Source organism: Sebastes fasciatus, chromosome 14 (genome assembly GCF_043250625.1).
Source record: "Sebastes fasciatus isolate fSebFas1 chromosome 14, fSebFas1.pri, whole genome shotgun sequence".
Lineage (NCBI taxonomy): Eukaryota > Metazoa > Chordata > Actinopteri > Perciformes > Sebastidae > Sebastes > Sebastes fasciatus.
In genome coordinates, this window is record NC_133808.1 from 21,975,428 (window position 1) to 21,994,523 (window position 19,096).

The following is a 19,096-nucleotide window of genomic DNA, read 5'->3' on the forward strand; positions in this document are numbered from 1 at the left end:
CTGTAAAGTGTTCAACACCTTCTAGATAGAGAAAAAAAAATGGTACACACATTCATGGTCCCCAGACGAAGACTCCTATTGACTTTAATGTTTCCCTGACTTTTCCTCTAGCAATGGAATTGCTTTCATGGAATGAAAAAAAAAAAAAAGTCTGATACTGTCAAGACAAGTCAAGTCGAGTCAATATTATTTATATAGCCCAATATCACAAATCACAAATTTGCCTCAAGGGGCTGTACAGCAACAACATCATCTGTCCTTTGACCCTGGTTTTGAATAAGGAAATAAATAAATAAATAAATAGATAAATAAATAAATAAATAGATAAATAAATAAATAAATAAACAAATAAATAAACATTTTTTTTATCTAGCAACAAACGTGAAAAAAGTTGATATTAATGAATCTTGTCATTCCTATTATTATTCTCTGTCTACTTCCAGACATACATCCCCCATGTTGCTGTGGATTCAGTGTATGGAGTGGGTTACAGCTTGAGTCCAGCTTTATTTTTAGCCTATATTTGTTTACATTTTGGCACATTGGCACCATTAAAAGTATGCTGAATTATCTACTAGCAGTTCCTGTTTGCATTATACAGACTTCTATCACTGGAGTACTTTGAAACTGAAGAAAAAAAACGTCTTTTTCTATGATTTCTAAACGGATTTATGCACCTTTATTAGCGACGGGTAATTACATCCTCGGAAAGGGTAAGTCACACTGTATCTTGTACGTTATGTGTCTCCAGATATGACGTAGCAAGGAGTATATATATATATATTTTTTCCAACAATTGCACTAAGGGTTAAAGTAATGCAACAGTACCTTAATTGCCTCTATCTGCAGGCTATATGATTGTGTTTTAGTAGAGTTCTAAACTGAGATATTGAACACATTAGAGCTTCTTAAGCATGTTAACATAGTCATTGTATGTTAATATCCTGAAGTTATCATTTAACCTAAATCACCACTGTGCCAGTATAAGTACAGCCTCACAGAGCTGCTAGCTGTCTAGTCTTTCTGTTCTGTAAAAGTTTGTCATTTCCACTGTGCATTAGTGTCATCTGCATTTGACACCTCATGTCTGTGTTCATGCTCATAATTGTCTTTATCATCAAATTGAGCTTAAAAATGAGTATCCTTATGATTACATTAGAGAGACACTAGCTTTTTGAATTGTTTTCCTTGCAGCTCAGTTTGTTTGTCTATATGGGTTATCTGACTTCAGGTGTTTTGCACAGACCTGCAGATGTAATTATTTCCCTTCTGACTAACACAACACTTAAAACTACTGATAGTATGAGAAGAACCAAGAGAGAGGTCATCAACAAAAAAAAAAAACAGTTCCCCACAACAATGGATCTTTTTCACAGCAGACATTTTGACCTGCCATAGCAGGAGAAGCACAGGTGAGATTGATCAGTAATTAAGGATGGCTCCTGTGAGCTACTCCAGTGAGGCAGCATGCACAACACCAGAGCCTCCCCTATACAGCTCTATCCTTAATGTTATTAATTACACCTGGGCTTTTCTGACTATTGGTGCCTTCAAATGGGCTCGTGTGAAGAGTCCATATCAACGCCCCCCTCTTGTGGTGTTCACGACCTCATAAGTGGTAAGTTGGCGGAGGCCATGGAAGTTAATCTTTTGGTGCATAATAAGTAAATATATTGTAATTTTAGCCGTTATTGTTTTTCTTCATAATTTTCTAATAGGTCTGAGGAAAATGTTGATATTCCCAAGGGCCTCATCTTTTGCCTCTGTTGTTAAGCCTTTGCATTTACTACATTATGTGTTACCTGCTTACTAGCTTGCTAAACTGTTAGCCCCTGTGGCTTCTAGACACCGTCAGTAACGTTAATATTGCTGTTTAATATTGCTGCATTATCTGGTACACGACTTCCACGATGTTGTAAACACAAACTCACGAGTTTATTTGAAGGCACCATATGACATGTCAAAATGTCTGCTGTGAAAAAGGTCTATAGAAGCTGGCAAACAGCATCCCTAAATCAAAATTGACCCCTGGGGGGAAGGCTTTCTATACAATAGATAGGTAGATAGATAGATATAGATAATGGATAGATAGATAATCTGAAACAGAGTTGGATTAAAAGACAATGGAGTATGGATACAGCAACTACGAAGGAGCTGAAAGAAAAGGTTGCATGTCAAAGCAGTCTCTATAAATACACCCCTCTCCTGTCACGTGTTCCTCAAGTGCAGCTTGACGTGAGAGAATATTAATTTTTTGCTGCTGACTGGAGCAGGAAAGGGTGGAAAACAACTACTTTGTCCTTGTGGAGAGGTGTGTTTCTGCTTGCGTTGGCCAAAACCGCATGTGTGAGATAGCTGACTGAAGGGCGAGACAGCGAGGGAGGAGAGGGAAGACTGAAGTGGTAATTGATGACTGTTGATTTGAGCTGCTCTTATAAACACGGCACGAAACAGAGAAACAGAGAAGTAAGGGTGTAGACAGACAGAGTGAGAGTATGTTTCCATCCAGCACTCAAGTGAGTTTAGAGCAGATAATTGAAATGTTTCTAAGTCGAAGCTGAGTCGAGGGATGTCGGTCAGAATTCGTCCAAAAAGAAAAGAAATAATTAGGAACTCATTAGTTATGTGGACGTTGTTCCTTGCTGTCCAGACAAATATTATGCAGTTAGAATATCCAAATTAAGAAATGCATCCAGCTTTTCACCTTAATTACGCCAAATGGGAGAAACAGGTGTAACTTTTTAGGCCGTTTAATGTTTCATTATATATACTTATACGTCCTCTCATTGTCACATTTAGTCTCACAATCTCTCTCATTATCACTGGTGCTAACCGTATAATCACAGTGGTTTAGAGCTGTTGAACAAGACCCAACATAGTGTATACGGATGTGTGTACGTTGACGATTACTGTGTGTGTACGACAGAACGAGAAGGCCTTGGCTCAGTGTTTTTATCGGTGTGTTTGTTTGGGTCTAGGATACCATGTCCAAGCACAAAGCAAATAGGATTTTCTAGCATCTTTCTCTCACTGTCTTTTGTGTGTGTGTCTGTGTGTGTGTGTGCAGAGAGAGTTTACTCTATATTGTGAGGCTTAGTTTCCCACTGTGGTCATCCAGATTGCCAGTCACCACAGCCTTGTGTGCGACATGCTAGATAAATCCTGTTTGCACGCACACACACACATACACACACAGGAGCGCCCTGCGAGCCAAGAGATGTGGGCTAGCGGGTTCGGCTTAACCACAGTGAACTCCGGCTCGTCCAAAACAAACGAGGAAGGCCATGCAGGGGAAAGGTTTTTAACAGGCTTGATCAGACTTACATATTCCACTAGTGATAAATCAAGTAGTATCTTCGACCCTTTTTCTTTCTTTATCAAATGTTTAACATCTTTTTTTTTCTTCTCTGAGCTTCTGAATAATATCAGACTTGCACTGGTGAGGACCTTTCACACGAACACAGGGCAGAGTCAGCCTCTTTTTTTTTCAAGCTGAACATCAACAATCAATTTACTCTTCTATGTGGGTGCAAGTTCACGCGTACTGTGTTCAGAATCAGTGTCTCTCAGCTCCCGTTGCTTATTTAAAAAGTTGGATTGATTTATTTTGGAGTCGAGAGCTCCCCATATCAAAAAGGCAATTAGCGGGCTCTTCTGTTGTTGCAGCAAACAAAGATCCTCATCATTTTAATTTAATGAGCTAAGTCTGCCTCAGAATGAGGATCTCTGTTGGAATTTAATAACGGTTTCCACTCTGTCTTGCACCGTAGAAAAAAAAAAAAAAGCTCGGGCTCCAGACTGGTGTTGTCACAGTGTTAGGTAGCATCCAGGGATATTATGGGAAAACAGGCCCAGACAGACTCATTAGGAGATGTCCACACAGGCTGAGATATTAGATTCATGACAATGCTAATATGCAAGCAGCTCGGCTAAGATTTCACTTGAATAATGGATGTTCTGTATTGAAGGGAGCAGAGTTATTTTTTTTTCTATGACATTGAAGTGTTTTGACTGATTCAGTTGTTCCAGTAAAGAGTGTGAAGCCAACCAGGCTCCGTCCAACAACAAAGAATAGTCAGCAAGGAATGACGCCTTTAATGTAGAACAGACAGCTTTATTCTCACCAAACTCACAGACCAGCACACTGGAACAAACAAACACACACACACATGTCAAAGGATATAGGTAATTTTACACTCTGTGAAGGATTTCTTTCCCAATAGACACGTTTTTTTTCCAGACAAAAAACATATCAGAAACCACTTTCCTTGTTCAATATGTCCTCATTTGCATATAACTAAAATGCAAATGGCGACCATTCTATTGTTCATTCTTGTTTGATGGAAACCCATTGAATAAACACATGTTGAGACTAAGCGAGTGGATTACGAACAGACTTCTCTGTGTGCTTATGGCCTGTCTGCAGAAAAAGAAGCAGCCAGTTAGCATTCAAACTGAGAGCTATAGCATTGTGGCACTAATGGAGCATTAGATTGGGGTTAAGCGCCTGAATGGGGAGTGGTCCACTTGCTCTGCCCCGGGGCTACCCATACAGGGCCACCGCTTAGCATTAGCATAATTGCTGGACACCGGAGCACAGCAGAAGGTACTGAGCAATCCCCATTCCGGCTCACCTAATTCGTGCTGATTGAGCTGGGAGGACTGGTGCTGAACTCCATGAATGGCCCTGGGATTGGGGGAAAGAGGATGGATGGATCTCTTGGTGAAGCAGTTAGAGAGGATACAGAACTGCATGGATGAGGAACGGCAGCACCGGGTTAGACTGTACTGCAGTGAATGACCACTTCTATAATTTAGTGTTGGATTAAAATGAGCAAGGAAAGCAAATGAATAGGGCAACTGTAGAGAACAACCACATGGACCGCTACTCATAATTACCCTAATAAAGATGCTGTACAACAAATCAGACCCTCCCAGTATCACAATGCTCGACAGACAGCGACAGAGAGAGACAGAGAGAGAGAGGGAGAGAGAGAGAGAGAGAGAGAGAGAGATCTCCACTTACATAATGTGGCTGAGCACAATAGTTGGAAGCAGTCTCTCTCTCCCTCCCTCCTTCTCCCCTCCTCCTCCTCTCCTCCTGGGATGGATCCTATTTTGAATTTAATGAAAGAGGAGAAAACACTACATTGCATTGGACTCAAATGGGACCCCAGAGAGTCCCCAACCAATTTTGTTGGACAATGGCAAAAACAAAACCAGAGATGTGTACAGTACTGATGAATTGTATAGGCAGATGGAGGAATAAAAGAGGAGAGAAAAGGAAGTTTCATTCAGGAGAATTTGGCAATCGGTCGTCACCGAACAATAGTTTGAACAGTTCATAAAGGCCCGACGCTGTTGTCAGTTCTTGGTTGGGTTTCTCTTTTGTCCATACTTGGTTAGCACCGTAAGCATGTGCAGCATAGATGTGGACAAGGTGTTCAAATTTGATACGGAGGGCCTCCCTTGTTGTAAGTACTTACTGTAATAAAAATGAGTTTGCTCCAAGGCTCTTATGATCATGCACCCTTCTCCCGCTTTGATGATGAATAAATGGGAGGTTAGCTGTGAAGTGGGATTGGTTTAACACCATGCCATGCAGAGCACCAGCCTCAATGGCTCCTAGACTTAGGGCCAGTGCCCCCTACACAGCTCCTGTGAGGGTGCCCTGAACCCAGACAAGTGTTTCCCCTCCCACCTAGCGCTATTGCTCCACTCCCCTCGCCTTGGATTCCCATTCAGCCTGTTTACCATGCCACCAGGCCTATTCAAACCCCAGTCGGCAGGTCTTCCAGAGCCTTACAGAGCCACTGAACTCTCCCTAACCTACTAATCAGACCTCTCCTCCCTTTCAGCCCTTAAACATAAAGCCCCATCTTGACCACCATTTTGTAGGTCAGCCACTGTGGGCTTTGTGCAGGCCTTAGCACCACCAGAGAAAGATCCTCCTCCTATTGATGCATCTTGAGCAGCTCCCCGAGCCACCCAGACACCCCCCCCCCCCCCTCACCCCCCTGCAGATGGAGGCATTCAAAGACATCCAGTTTATTAAGCTGTCACTGCGCATCTAAATCTGTTCCCTATTGCAATGGGTACAGGCCTTTCCAGAGAGAGAGAGTGAGAGAGAGAAGGCCTTTGTGCCACCAAGGTATTCAAAGAGCTATAAAAAAAAATCACACACACTAAAACTAATGCACACACACCGGTGAAATGAGATGCAAATCCGACGATTCACTTGGCAGCAAGAGTGCGCTTTTCTTTGTGTGTGTATATGTTGTGCATCTTGCATGTGGCACCCGTTGTTGTGTGTTTGTGTGTGTGTGTGTGTGTGCCTAATTCCTGTAGCATGGTCTCAATCTGTGCTGGCATAGCAGCGCCTGTACAGTTGAGCAGCCGTAACACAGTTGTTGGTACAGGGGCATTGTGTGACTGTGGCAGGGAGAGAAATTACTTAAGGAGCCCGGACAATGTGTTCGGTTAAAGCAGGCTACAGTGAGGGGAGACATGCACATAGACGCTTGCGATGTAGGAGATGAGCAACACAGGGAGACGGGGAGAGAGAGAGAGAGGCAAAGAAAGGGTAAGGGGTGAACTGGATCCTGGTTAAGACTTCCAGCTTCTTTCTCTTCTTTAAACAATCAACACTCACATATTGGATTTGCATAGCTAATGGGAGTTTAGGGCTGTTGTTTTTGCAAGGGGCCTTCACATGGCGCTGACCCTTGGATTCCACAACTTCAAACTTAGCACCAGCATAACAAGTACGGTACAGTAGCGCCAGTGTAGGACAGTGTTTTAATCCCTGCTGGAGCAAATGTGAAGACGTTAATGGCAGAGGATCCTCTTGTCCTCCAAATTTCATCAAGTATGTGCTGCGTGTCCTGTGAATCCCTTGTGCATGTGCCCGCCATTTGAATCCACTGCAGGAGTCTGCCACTGACGATGCAAACTACTACATAGAGAGGTAATAAATGAATGTAAATATTAAATATATAATGGCTATAGATGAATAAAGGCCAACCTATAGTATCAGAAATTAGGGTTGATATGGTGAAAATCTTCAGGATTATAACTTTAACTTTGCAATTTATAGGTGGCAAGAGTGACATTTGCATTGCTGATTGGATTGCTGGAGTCCAATCACTGCTGTTATCACATCCGTCAAACCATCCTTGAGAAATCACCGTCCTGCTCAGCAACCAGTGAGTGAAAACATCATTTTTCTCTTGAAATTTTCTATTTAAAAAGTGTGTGAAATCATGTACTTAGTGATTATAATGATTGGCTAATAGGGCTGCAACTAATGATTTTTTTCAATGTTGATTAATCTGTCGATCTGTGTTAGTTGCTTGGTCTATAAAATGTCAGAAAATTGTGAAAAATGTCGATCAGTGTTTCCCAAAGCCCAAGATGACGTCCTCAAATGTCTCATTTTGTCCACAACTCAAAGATATTCAGTTTACTGTCGTAGAGGAGTAAATAATACAGAAAATATTCACATTTAAGATGCTGGAATCAGAGACATTTTCAATTTTTGTCCTTAAAAATAATTGTAAAATTATCGAATTGATTATCAAAATAGTTGGCGATTAATGTAATAATTAGCATATCAGTGTAGTGTATATATACAGTATATAGTATATAGTATATAATTTTAATGCTTTGGTGGTTCATATATTTACTGTATGAGTCCATTTTCAGTAACATTGCCAAAAAAGTGGTTGCATTGTCATACAGGTAGTTTTCTTTGTGTGAATGTGTGTGTGAGTCAGTGTATATTTTGCTAAGGAGTGGAAATTAAAGGCTCATGTGGTAAATGCTGGTATTAGGAAGGGAAATGACCACTGAGCCGTTCAATAACGCCCTCCGTTGTTAATGACCGCTGCCCCGCGCTCAGGCAGGGACGCAGTCTGACACACATACACACATGCACCTGAGGAAAAGAAACAGGAAGAGGAAATGAGCAAGTGATCCACTCCACCTTCTACTGTAAATTCCCACAAAGATGTAAAGACTTTTCCAAACTTCTCCGTGGGCTGGCTTTAGGCGTGTGTAAAGCTTGAGCAGGTTGTTTTGGACCCAAGACAATCTGTTTCAACCCTGAGGTTCTTTTTTTGTCTTAGTGCACATGGGGAAACCCATACTTTGGCAAGCTGTAAGAAAAAACATATCACTCTTGTGTGTTTTAATATCATTAATGGACGGGTTTGTGTAAGTGCTGAAATATGACCCAATTAACAAGTGCTGCAGTTTTGTTATTATTTCTCCCTGAATTAATCTTATGGAAATAGGAGCTGAGAGTAAGGTAGATATTTCCCATGGTGTGGCTCTGTGAAATGGGTTACACATGTATACTCAGCCCAGCGCTGCCCTCTCACATCGGCGATTCCTTTCTCCATTAGCTCCCACTCCTTTCTCATGTGGCTCCGTGCTCGGTGCACAGAGAGTTGGTCACGAGCTAAACAAACAGTATTGCCTTTCTTCCTTGAATTTGTCGATTTGGTCTGGTAATAATTTTAGGTGAGAGGACTTGGGAAACAGTGGGCCAGTATGAGCGTTACAGATGGTATTATCACATGAAAATAGGTATAATTGCACTGTGCTTATAGCGCAGGTTAAGTAAACCTACAGTAGGGATCAGGTTGCGCTGCCTTGCCCTCCCTTGTGCATCCCTGAGTGGTTAGGTGCTGTTTTAACTGAGATATAGGACACTGTATAAATGTCTCATAATTACTTGGAGAGGAGTTTTTCACACTTCTGTTTGACACAATCGGTCAATGGTTCACAATACAGCCAGCGATTAGCTGTAGGAATTTGTAAAAGTGGTTGATGAGGATCAGAAATTACATTTCTGTTAAAGATATGTTTTGAAAGAAACATAGCTAATAGATGAAGTAAAAATACTGCTCCTACCCAATGAAGGAAAATTGATACAACAAGAAACTGTATAATTTTACCTTGAAAACAGTTATTTGCATTAACAGCTAGTAATGTGCCACTTTAAGAACACACATTAGTTTCACTTTTTTTAGTCATTAAGTGGATACAGAAAGTGCACAGCATTCAATGAAACAATAACTGTAATGGCCAATTGTTTGGCCTTTTGAAAGATCTACTGCTGCTATGAATCACAACAAGATGGCTAATGTATTAGAAGTGCAAAAGAAATAGGCAAACAGCCCTGAGCTGCAAATACCAGACACATTAAAGCCTGGAGCACTTCCAGGGAAATCTTTCAATTACACAGAGTGAATATCCCTCTGTTTCTAAGGCAAGATGGATAACTTAGAGAAGGGGCTGTCAGAGAAGTAAACTACACCTATAGATTTAATTAAAATAACACATCTGGGAGCTTATAGTCGCTTGAACAAGGCTGCGTCGTTACAGACAGGTGGACGGCTAATCGATGCTTTGATCAGAAGGACGAGCTGGTTTGTATAAAAGCACTGAGAGACAAAGTGAGATAGAGGGAGAGAGGAAGGAGAGAGGCGGATTTATTGAAACTGGTCAAAGAGTCCGAGTCAGGGTTTCACTTAAAGGAGCTGTATCTAACATCATTGCACCGCATTCAAATGTCCACATCCAATAGATTTCTGTGACACAATAGTGTTAGTTATATAAGTGATAACTAACTGAGCTGTAGATAGAACATTGATCTAGATCATGGGTGGTGTGGGACATTCAACCTGAGAGTCAAAGTCAAATGTGGCCCAATGATTAAACAAAAAAAATTGTGCTTTCGGCGTGACCCTAGGGAAGGCAATGGTCTATGATCTAGTAGGGTCCAAACTGAAATATCCCAACAACTAGATCAGTTAATCCTACTGACTTTGATGATCCTCTGACTTTTCCTCTATAGCACTACAATGAGAATTTGCTTTTTAAGAGGCTATGTTCAAAATGTTTTGATTGATTGCCATGCAATTTGGCGCATAAATAACTATGATGTCCAGAGGATGAATTTTAATGACTTTGTTGATGACTTATCTCAACATTTTCCTGATGGATTGGCATAAATATCTATACAGCCATTCATGGTCTACAGAGGATGACGCTTACTGACTTTGGTGATCGCCTGGCTTTTCCTCTAGTGCCACAATGAAGTTGACATTTTTGGTTCAGAGTAACATGTTTCGACAACCATTGCATGGTTATTCATGAATTTTATGTCCCCTTCAGGGGATCATTTTGGGTTGTCACAGTTTGGCACTGTGTCCAGATGTCTTCAGACTTTTTGCAGACTGAACTGAGCTGTTTTCTGTTTTGGATATTCTGTGCTCTGTCTTTCCTCCTGTGTTCCTGTACTGCCTTTCCCTCCTTTGCCCATCTACACACCTGCTCTGAATCAGCCTTGTTAGTTGGTAACATTACCTGCTAAACATCAACATGCTAGCATTATTATTTTGAGTATGTTATTAGGCTGACTTTAGCATTTAGCTCAAAGCACCATTGTGCCTATAAGCTGCTAACATGACTGACTGTAGATTCTTAGTCTTGTTAATCAGTATTTTATCAGCACCACCATTTTCTTTCCATTTTTTATTTCTCTATCTTCAACATGATGTGTGGAGTACTTGAATAGTGGGACTTCACCCACTGTCCAGCTCATTCACACCACTTCTATAGAATTAGTCTGGACATTACCAAAGTGTGTGTGTCAAATCAAAGTATAGGTGTGTTACTTTTGATTCAATAAAATGCAACGAGGGCAGAGAGTCAGACAGAGAAAATGAGTGTCTGTCTGTGTGAGAGGTAGCACTCAGTTCTCATAGATTTGCTTTGATCTCTACATCCCTCTTAAACAAGATTGCCAAATGTCAAGTTTATTAAATAACCATATCTTTCAATACAAGATCTCTCAAAGTAAGATTGTCTGCCTCGGCCTTTCAGACAGTCTGATGGTGTCCCTGCCAGGTCCTACAGCATCCACTCCATGAAAGACCAGTCTGTCAGTGCACTCAGCAGCACTTTTCTGCCAGACATGTGGTTCTTATTTTGCAGCCAGAGGAGCAGATTAACATAAAAGAGGGTGTGTAACAGTTCTCGCATTCAAAAGCCTGCCTGAGGCAAGAGGAGGAGAGGCCGCGTTTGGATTACCTCATTTAGGATCCTTTAAAATGCTGTTTACCTTGCAAAGTGTGCATCTCAATGAGGTATTGCAGTGGCAGCAAGCATAACAGGGTCAGTGGCATTTAACAAACAATCTTCTTGGGCAGATCACTTTACTTGGCACAAAGGCTATATGCTGATATACAAAAACAGTGCTGGGAGTCGATGGGTTACTCATGATATGACACCGTGGTGTTATTTTGTTCCGAAACACAGAGCATATTTCAATACAAAGTATCCATGATAGAAGGAGGAAGCAGACATACGCTATATTTTGTAGTAGTATTTGAAAAAACAAATCTTACTTCAAGGTCCATTTAGTGGCAGTTCTGGAACTTTTGATTGCATCACATTATCTTCATCAGGAGATGGAGTTTTTCTTAGTTTTAGCAAAGTACTTTTGTATTTTTTTATGTGGAGGGTGGCAGTTATACCATAAAGTTGGAGTGACATGTTGAACACTGCTCTCAGCTACTGGTGTGGTAGATTCTCAAGAGCTGAGAGAGCTGGTTCAAGCCATGAGTGTCATCAGCTGTCCCATTAGTTAATTGTTTTAATAAGATCACTGAGCCTAGAAATGATTGAGGACGGTTGGGAACCAGCAGTACGTTTGAACATAGAAATAGACCTTGCTGTGTTGTACTGTATCCATATTAAGAGAATGAAAATTCCCACAAAAGATATATTGATAAAGCCTTCTAAGGGAATGTGGGTAATGTTATCCACAAAGTCTGTGAGGAGACCGGTCAGGAGACCGCTGTTGATTTCTTGTTCTCTACCGACAGTCAATAGTTTTCTTTTACCCATGCATTGCGGTCGTGTCTAGAAGGTAACCCGGAAGTTGCAAAATCTGATCTGAAATCTACAAAAACTTGCAAAAACTCTCTTGAGACTCGCTGCCCGACAACCTATCCTAACCTTAATTCGACATCAGTGCGTAACCTTAATCAACTTGCGATAGTTCCCCCAACTCGCGGGTTACCTTCTAGACACGACCATGCACGGCCGTGGTAATTCCCTGACCTAAGTGGTTATTATAGTAACCATGACGACAAATGTTCCCTAATGTTAACAAAGCACTTATTTGAACCCAAACCATGATATTTCCCTATAAAACAAGTTGTTTTTGTGCCTAAACCTAACCAAACCTTAGCATCGTCAGATAATAAAGTTGATTGATTTTTCCAACAGTGATATTTAATAGTTTTGGAAGGCTCAGTCATCCTGTCGATAGGGACTTCACATCAGAAACTGTCATTCAGTCTGATTATCAGGCTAATTCTAGTTCTTGTCATTTATATTTGCAACATCTACTGTCAAGTTAAAGTCAAAGGAAGCAGTCACGGAAACTGTGTAAAAATGAAATCCTTAAGCACAGGTGAGACCAATTTTCCAGCTATTTCCCTCCGTTTGCCCCGATGACCTGTGCAAAGAGCTACCGGCTAGCTAGGTTCATGTTCATGTCTATACATATCTAATGCATGTCTGTGTAAAAGATTTAAAACAAAGCAGACGTGGCTTACACAATGTAGGCTGAGAAACAGCAGATCTTTGACCAATACTGGGTTTTGATGGTTGGTAGCAGTTGTAGAAGGGTGGAGGGGTCTTTCCTTCTTACATGCTTGTATGGAATCAGATCAAAATCGAGGTAAAGGTCTTCCTATACACCACTTTATTTATTCATTCAATATTTCAATATTGTAGAATAAATTATGTAAAGCCACAGGATGATGTCTGATTTTGTAATAAAAGGCTGACACTGATTAGGCAAACTAATATTGGTGTAACAAGGCTTTGGATGGTACAATTCAATCCTCCCTTTTTCACCACCACATCCAATAAAAGATCCCTCTTCTTCCTGATACAGACCTTTAGCCATAACCCCATGGAGACTCAAGGGGGGAAAGGCCAGATAAGAAGGAGCCCTTTGTCTGACAAAAATTAATATGATTTTGTTCAGTTTGATTAAATCATAATGCGGCAGGTAATGAATCTCCACCTTCGCTTTTCATTACTCCATGCAGTCATGTTATCAAGCCCTAAATATAGCCTCATTATATATTCCATTTCTACCAGCTAGATTCAGAAAAAGAAATGGTCCTTTTTGAACGTCAGGTGTATATTTCACTATGCTGTTCATAAGCGCCGGGGCCCCTCTCCTTTCCTTTTCTTCTCCCTCTCACTTCATCTCCGGGAGTTATAGCCTACACTCACATCTACCAACTCCAAATGAATTGGAAATAGATGGGAGAACCAGGCTGAAGTGCACTTGGATGAAAGGTCCAATTATTTTGATGATTGGTCTCAGGAAATGTTTCACAATGACGCTCATTTAGTCCCAGTAGTGCTCTGTAGAGACTTACTTGTTGCAAGCTGAAATGTCACCCTCATCCTCTCAGCACACCATACTAAAGCTATACTGACCCATATGATCTCTTTCATGAATTTCCCCCTAATTTGTTCAGATTTCTTTATTTGAATCTTTAATCTGTCTTCAGATGACCCTTGTTAGCTCAACCAAACGTATCCAATTAAACAAGGTAAATCTGCAATTAGGACGGCGCATAATGAACTTGACCCCCCGAGGTGGGGGAGATGATGTCCTAATCAGAGTCAATGAGCTAATCCATCGCGACAGAGGAGTCAAAGGTCACAGATGAGGCTGCGATAAGAGAGAGACCTAATGAATAACAATAGGTGGATTAACTGGGAGCCAATCCTCGATGGGGAGGAGATTTGGCCAATAATGTCCCACAGATTTTCACAGAGAGAATAGAAGTCATTGTGTCCTGCAGACTGGAGGAAAGTCTTCATTTGGAGTTGATGTCACAAGACATTCTAAAATGTCCACTTACTTTCTACCTTTTGGAGCTCTCAATTGAATCTCACAGTTGAAAGTTATTTTGGAAAAAAAAACCATTTAAATATTTTTTGTTATTTTTTAAATCTAACAAAATTAATCATTTGCCAACTGATGTAGAGTATATACTGCTGGAACACAAAGCTGCACACCAGACTTCTAGTAAATAAACTGTGCGTTCCAATACCCACACTTCCATACTATTTAGTATGACAGAAAAAGATTAAGTATGTCCCGATACATAGTATGTCAAATGCAGTATGCCAAAAATACCAGGATGTCCTTTTTCAGTATTTAAGCCAGCATGCTTTTCTGGCTGTTCTGACCCACAATCCTCTGCACAGCGGACATATAAGCAAGAGGGTCAAAGTTCAAGGCACAATGTTATGACAAAGTAGTATGTCTCAATTGTATGCATTCTGCAAGCAACAGTACGTACTTTGTAAGGGCAGCTGCAGTATGTACTAAAAGTAGAGGTCGACCAGTAGTGGACCAGTAGTGGCCGACATAATAACGATAGTTTGGAGCAGGAAAAAGCCATAGCCGATTAATTGACTGATATCTTTTTTACTTCGGTAGCAGTCCAGTCGGCTACTGTTGCATATGCCGTTTTTAATAAATCTGTTTTTTGTCACTCTTAATTTAATAATTTGTAAGAGAATATCCTGAAGTGTAATTTGGTGGATTACATCATTGGACATTTTCTATTTATTTGCAATGAGGGATGCGTTGTTTTGGGCCTTACAGTATGACTGGCCAGGATTACTTCTGTTGTGCATCTCGTACACTGTTAAATGCCACTCTTGCAAACCATTAATGTCTGTGCATATTCTCGGGGTAAGGAGGATCCTTAAGTGTAATTTTTTTTCATGAATGGATGGTTATGTGGCTGGATTTTTTGGACAAAGAGCTGATCGTGTTGCGTTGTATATTCGAGAGAAAACTTTTTTTCTCCTCCTCTACCTTGACTTTGTGTATGAAGCCTCAATGCAAAACGGTGATGTACGTCCCCACCACTATCAGATCCCAGTTACGCTGATAACGATAGTTTGTAAAACGTGCTATCGCCACCAATGAATCGGCCAAACTGATTAATTATCTAGGTCTAACTAAAAGTAAAAAGAAAAAGTATGTGATTTGGAACGCACCCACTGCTTTTACCCATGCAGTATGGGCATATGTGAGCATCTCTTTGTGTGTGGCTATGTCCATAATGTCTCCCTTCTCTTTCTCTATTGTCCATAGCATGTAAACTACATTTTGCTAAATGCAATGACGCACATATGACAGATGTGAAAATGACAGTTATGCAACACTGTGCATCATAATGATGTAAAATAATAAATGACAATTTATAAGTGGCTGAAATCTAAATTTACTGCTCACTACTGAATAGAATGAACCATTAAGTGTTTATTATGTAGGCAATAGAGAAGGAATGAATGAGGCAGTGATTTTATGTTGTCCACTAACAGAGCAGCATTCAGTTTTGACAATGGAACACCTGTTTGGTTACCCAGGTAACAGCTGGGTCGTCATCCATTGGGATGACTGTGTTCATTGTTGTTGAACATACTGCTCAATAATAAACCACATTTATTCCTCTCATGACATCGCTTGTAGATGTAGATGTATAGGGGAGTGATGCAGTTTGACAATGTTCAGCTATTAACGGGTGATTCAGTTTAATAGGATGCAGGTACTCAGCATGATAAACACAATCAACGTGACTCTTGAGGGGGACGGATGTGTTTGTGACTGCATATATATTTATTTCAGAGTTATTTGAGTGTTAGTGTTGTGTGTGTGTGTGTGTGTCGCTCTGTCCCCACTGGAGATCCTCCCCGGGGGTCTCCCCTGCTAACCTCAACAAAGGTCACTGTGGGGGAGGACGCACACCCAGCTTTGACCCTCGGGGTCACAGGGGGCCTGTATGATGAAGATAGCATGGAGAAAGTGAGATAATAGAATAACAATATATATGTTGTGTGTTGTGCGCCTGGCCCGCACACACGCATGAATCCCCCCATTCAACGTGTTTGCATACTGGGAGCATGCACGCAGGCATTTTGTGCATGCATGCGTGCGCTGGGTGTGTTTGCGCTGTCTGTTGGCCCGTGTGTGCATCATGGGTAATGGTCAGTCCAGCATTAAAAGCTGAGTAGTTTGCCGGCGGCTAGGTGCATGTGAGACAGATAACGGTGTTTGCATCTCTGTCTCCGCACATCAGGAGGATTTCCTTGCGTCCACAGACCAAATATTACATTCTATTTACCCATGGATTATATACTCCGGATAATTGGAGATAACAGGGTTGCTTAGGAGGTCTGTCAGTGTTGCCTCCACCTGGCCTTTATTCCATTATCCATTCCATTTCAAATGTCAACGTTTGTTTTTCGCCTTAGACGAAAAGACCTCGTAAAAGACTTGGCACATTTAAAAATGACCAACAGAATTGTAAACAGATGATTTTAAATATTTATTTTCAATTTTAGGTGCAGTGTCTGAAAATCTAATGTACATGTTTTCATTAAAAGGAAACAGTTGTACTCATTTATACAATATGCTTTTCAGATTTCTCTTTGGCTTGACCTACTACATATGCCTGATATGATACATAATTTATGCACTGTGTAGTGAGATAAGTGCATCTGTTGTGTCTATAGTGGCAGACAGTCAAGTCAGAGACACACGGGAAATAATATAGGCTACAACTTCCAGTTAAAGAGGTAGAGGGAAATCAGTGTGAAAGTGAAGACTGGTGGAGAGGGGGGTGTGGGGTAAATTCAAAACAATGGAGCAAAAAGTTCTTATTTGCAAAAAAAAGACAAACTACTATCACAGAAATGAAGTTTGACATACAGTGCATTTTGTTACTGAATTACAGTAAACATACATTATCCATTTGTATGTTGTCCGGCTGGTGAGCCTCTCTCTATTGTTCTCATGTCAATGCTCTTTCTGTGTCAGTGCACAGAGAGCATACATTGCTGTTGTGTAATTCAAAAATGTTGGACTCTTAAAGAAGAAAGAGTCATATTCAGCAGCTATTTTAGTTTTGTAAAATATGTCCCATCGTTAATTATTTAAATAAGGCCATGAAAAGGCAAGCTCACTTCTCATGAATTATATTTCCATTCCCCCCCATTGAATTAAGTTAAAGCCACCCCACTCTTTGTACATAGATTGTCTTAAGCTCCTGACCCTGTGTGTATAGGTTTTTTTCACACCTAAAATGTATGAATATAATTATTTGTATTTCATGTGCAATGTGCATATGTTTTCCTCTTCTGTTCAGATGCCAGTGAGCTCAGGACCACGTGTACTGCAATAACTACAGAAGTAGGCCAAATTCTGAGGATCTAATTGTCTCAGAATTCCTCAGGTTGCTTATGAAACACAGAGGAGAGACCGGGTCCAGAGCTCAATCCTCTCAGGTCTGCAGGGCTCACAGTGGGCCTCATGACCTAAAACTTCTTTTGTCTTCACTGCGCTGTAGTCCGACACAAGGGAAGCCTAAAGTCATGATGTTGCACATCAGTATTCCATGTCTCCAGTGTTCAAGTGTTTTCTACAAAGTATGCACACTTGAAATAATAACTGTGTGTTAACCCACAACACAAAGTGCCTAATACAGCAATAGCATTACACGGTGGAAAGCTTGAAAATGCTCTCCCTACCCAGTGGCTAAATGAGCAGTGCAATTACAAAGTTAAACAACGAGTGCATCATGAATACTCAATCATTAGAGCACCATTAGGAGGCTGCAGATAACCACATGTCAAATATCAAGGCATTACAAAACTAGTCTGCACACTAGAACCTGGGTCAAACTTTGGGAAAAACTGCCACGACTCAACTTCCACTCATCAAATGGGGGGGAACAGGGAGTGACCTCAATCAATGATTTGTTGACAATTTCTTGGTGTTTGACTGACGACCTTTGCTGGGTGTTTCCCTTGGCTTTCACATGATGCAAGCTGGGACATGCTCCGGCCTCTGTCACCCTTAATACATTTAAGTGGAGGTATAGAAAATGGATTACTGGAAGCCATTACACTTGTTCTTGATTTGTTTTAAAGCATCGGATATCTTCAAGTATTCACCTCCGCAGTTTGTCCAACTTTTGGTTCGGTTGTCTTCTAAAGTGTCCCAGGATGAGGTTTATTGCTTTGCGGTATCTTGACAAGCTGAGAACAGTCCGTCATTCAAATCAAAACACAAGAACACACACTATTCAGTTCAGGTTGTATCTGTTTTGTCAGCTAATGTTATGGGCATGTCTCAAAAGAAAGATCAATCCCTCTTCTCTTCCACACCTGTATCTCAAAGTGTGGCTGTATTTGTCGTACATCAAGTTTAATCTTCAGCCCGAGAGTCCTACAGTTTTTTTTCTTTGTCCGGTAAATGGATGAAGAATCTATTTTGGGGACCATTATTCAAAACAGGACAGTTTTGAATGACTTAGTCAGGCACAAATAGTGCTTTTTCACTCCAGCTGCACTGAATGATATTTACTGTTGCTACTTTTGAGCAAGAGAAAAAATGCCACTGCTGATATGCGCATGAAAGTGGAGAAATTATGAGTAATTTCAACAGTGTTTATTTATTGTAAAGTAGCTTTAATGAGAGCAGAAGCTGGAGGGATTTTCTAAGGAGTTGAAATTTGTCACGCAATGTTTTTTGTCTGCTAAACACTGACCAGCATTTTCCTCTCATGCTTCCCGCTTGCCTCTCAAACACAGATACACATATGCTGGACTAATGTTGGTCTAATTGCAGCACTGGAGCCCTGAATCGTCTCTTAGACTGTTTTTCAGAAAACTCAATCGTGTGGACAGGCAGAGTGAACTAATTATCTGCACGCTGTTTTCCCAGCCAAAGCTGGTAATTTAGCAGCAATTGACCTCCTGCAGTTTGCCAGCAAATGAAAACATGTAGGCCGGTCTGCTAACGAGGGGCCTGAAGACCCTGGGGTTCGTCTGGGCCCTGCGCTGCACAGTGGACACAGAACCCTTCACTTCAATTCCAATTTACCTCTTGACCATCTCCAGGGGAGACATCATCGTCCTCACACTGTGTAATGACTTAAGCTGGCTGCAGCAGAGGAAAGGCCTGTTGGGA

General features: G+C 41.0%; 1 protein-coding gene across 1 annotated transcript in view; it reads left to right on the forward strand.

Moving 5' to 3' along the window:
* The first annotated feature begins 1,518 nt into the window (after nt 1-1,518).
* Nucleotides 1,519-19,096, forward strand: part of epha3 (eph receptor A3) — a 143,935-nt gene continuing 126,357 nt past the window's right edge. Inside the window, exons 1-2 of the mRNA XM_074659681.1 lie at nt 1,519-1,618; nt 7,097-7,205. The gene's annotated coding sequence lies outside the window, so the exon portion shown is untranslated. The remainder of the gene's footprint in view (nt 1,619-7,096; nt 7,206-19,096) is intronic.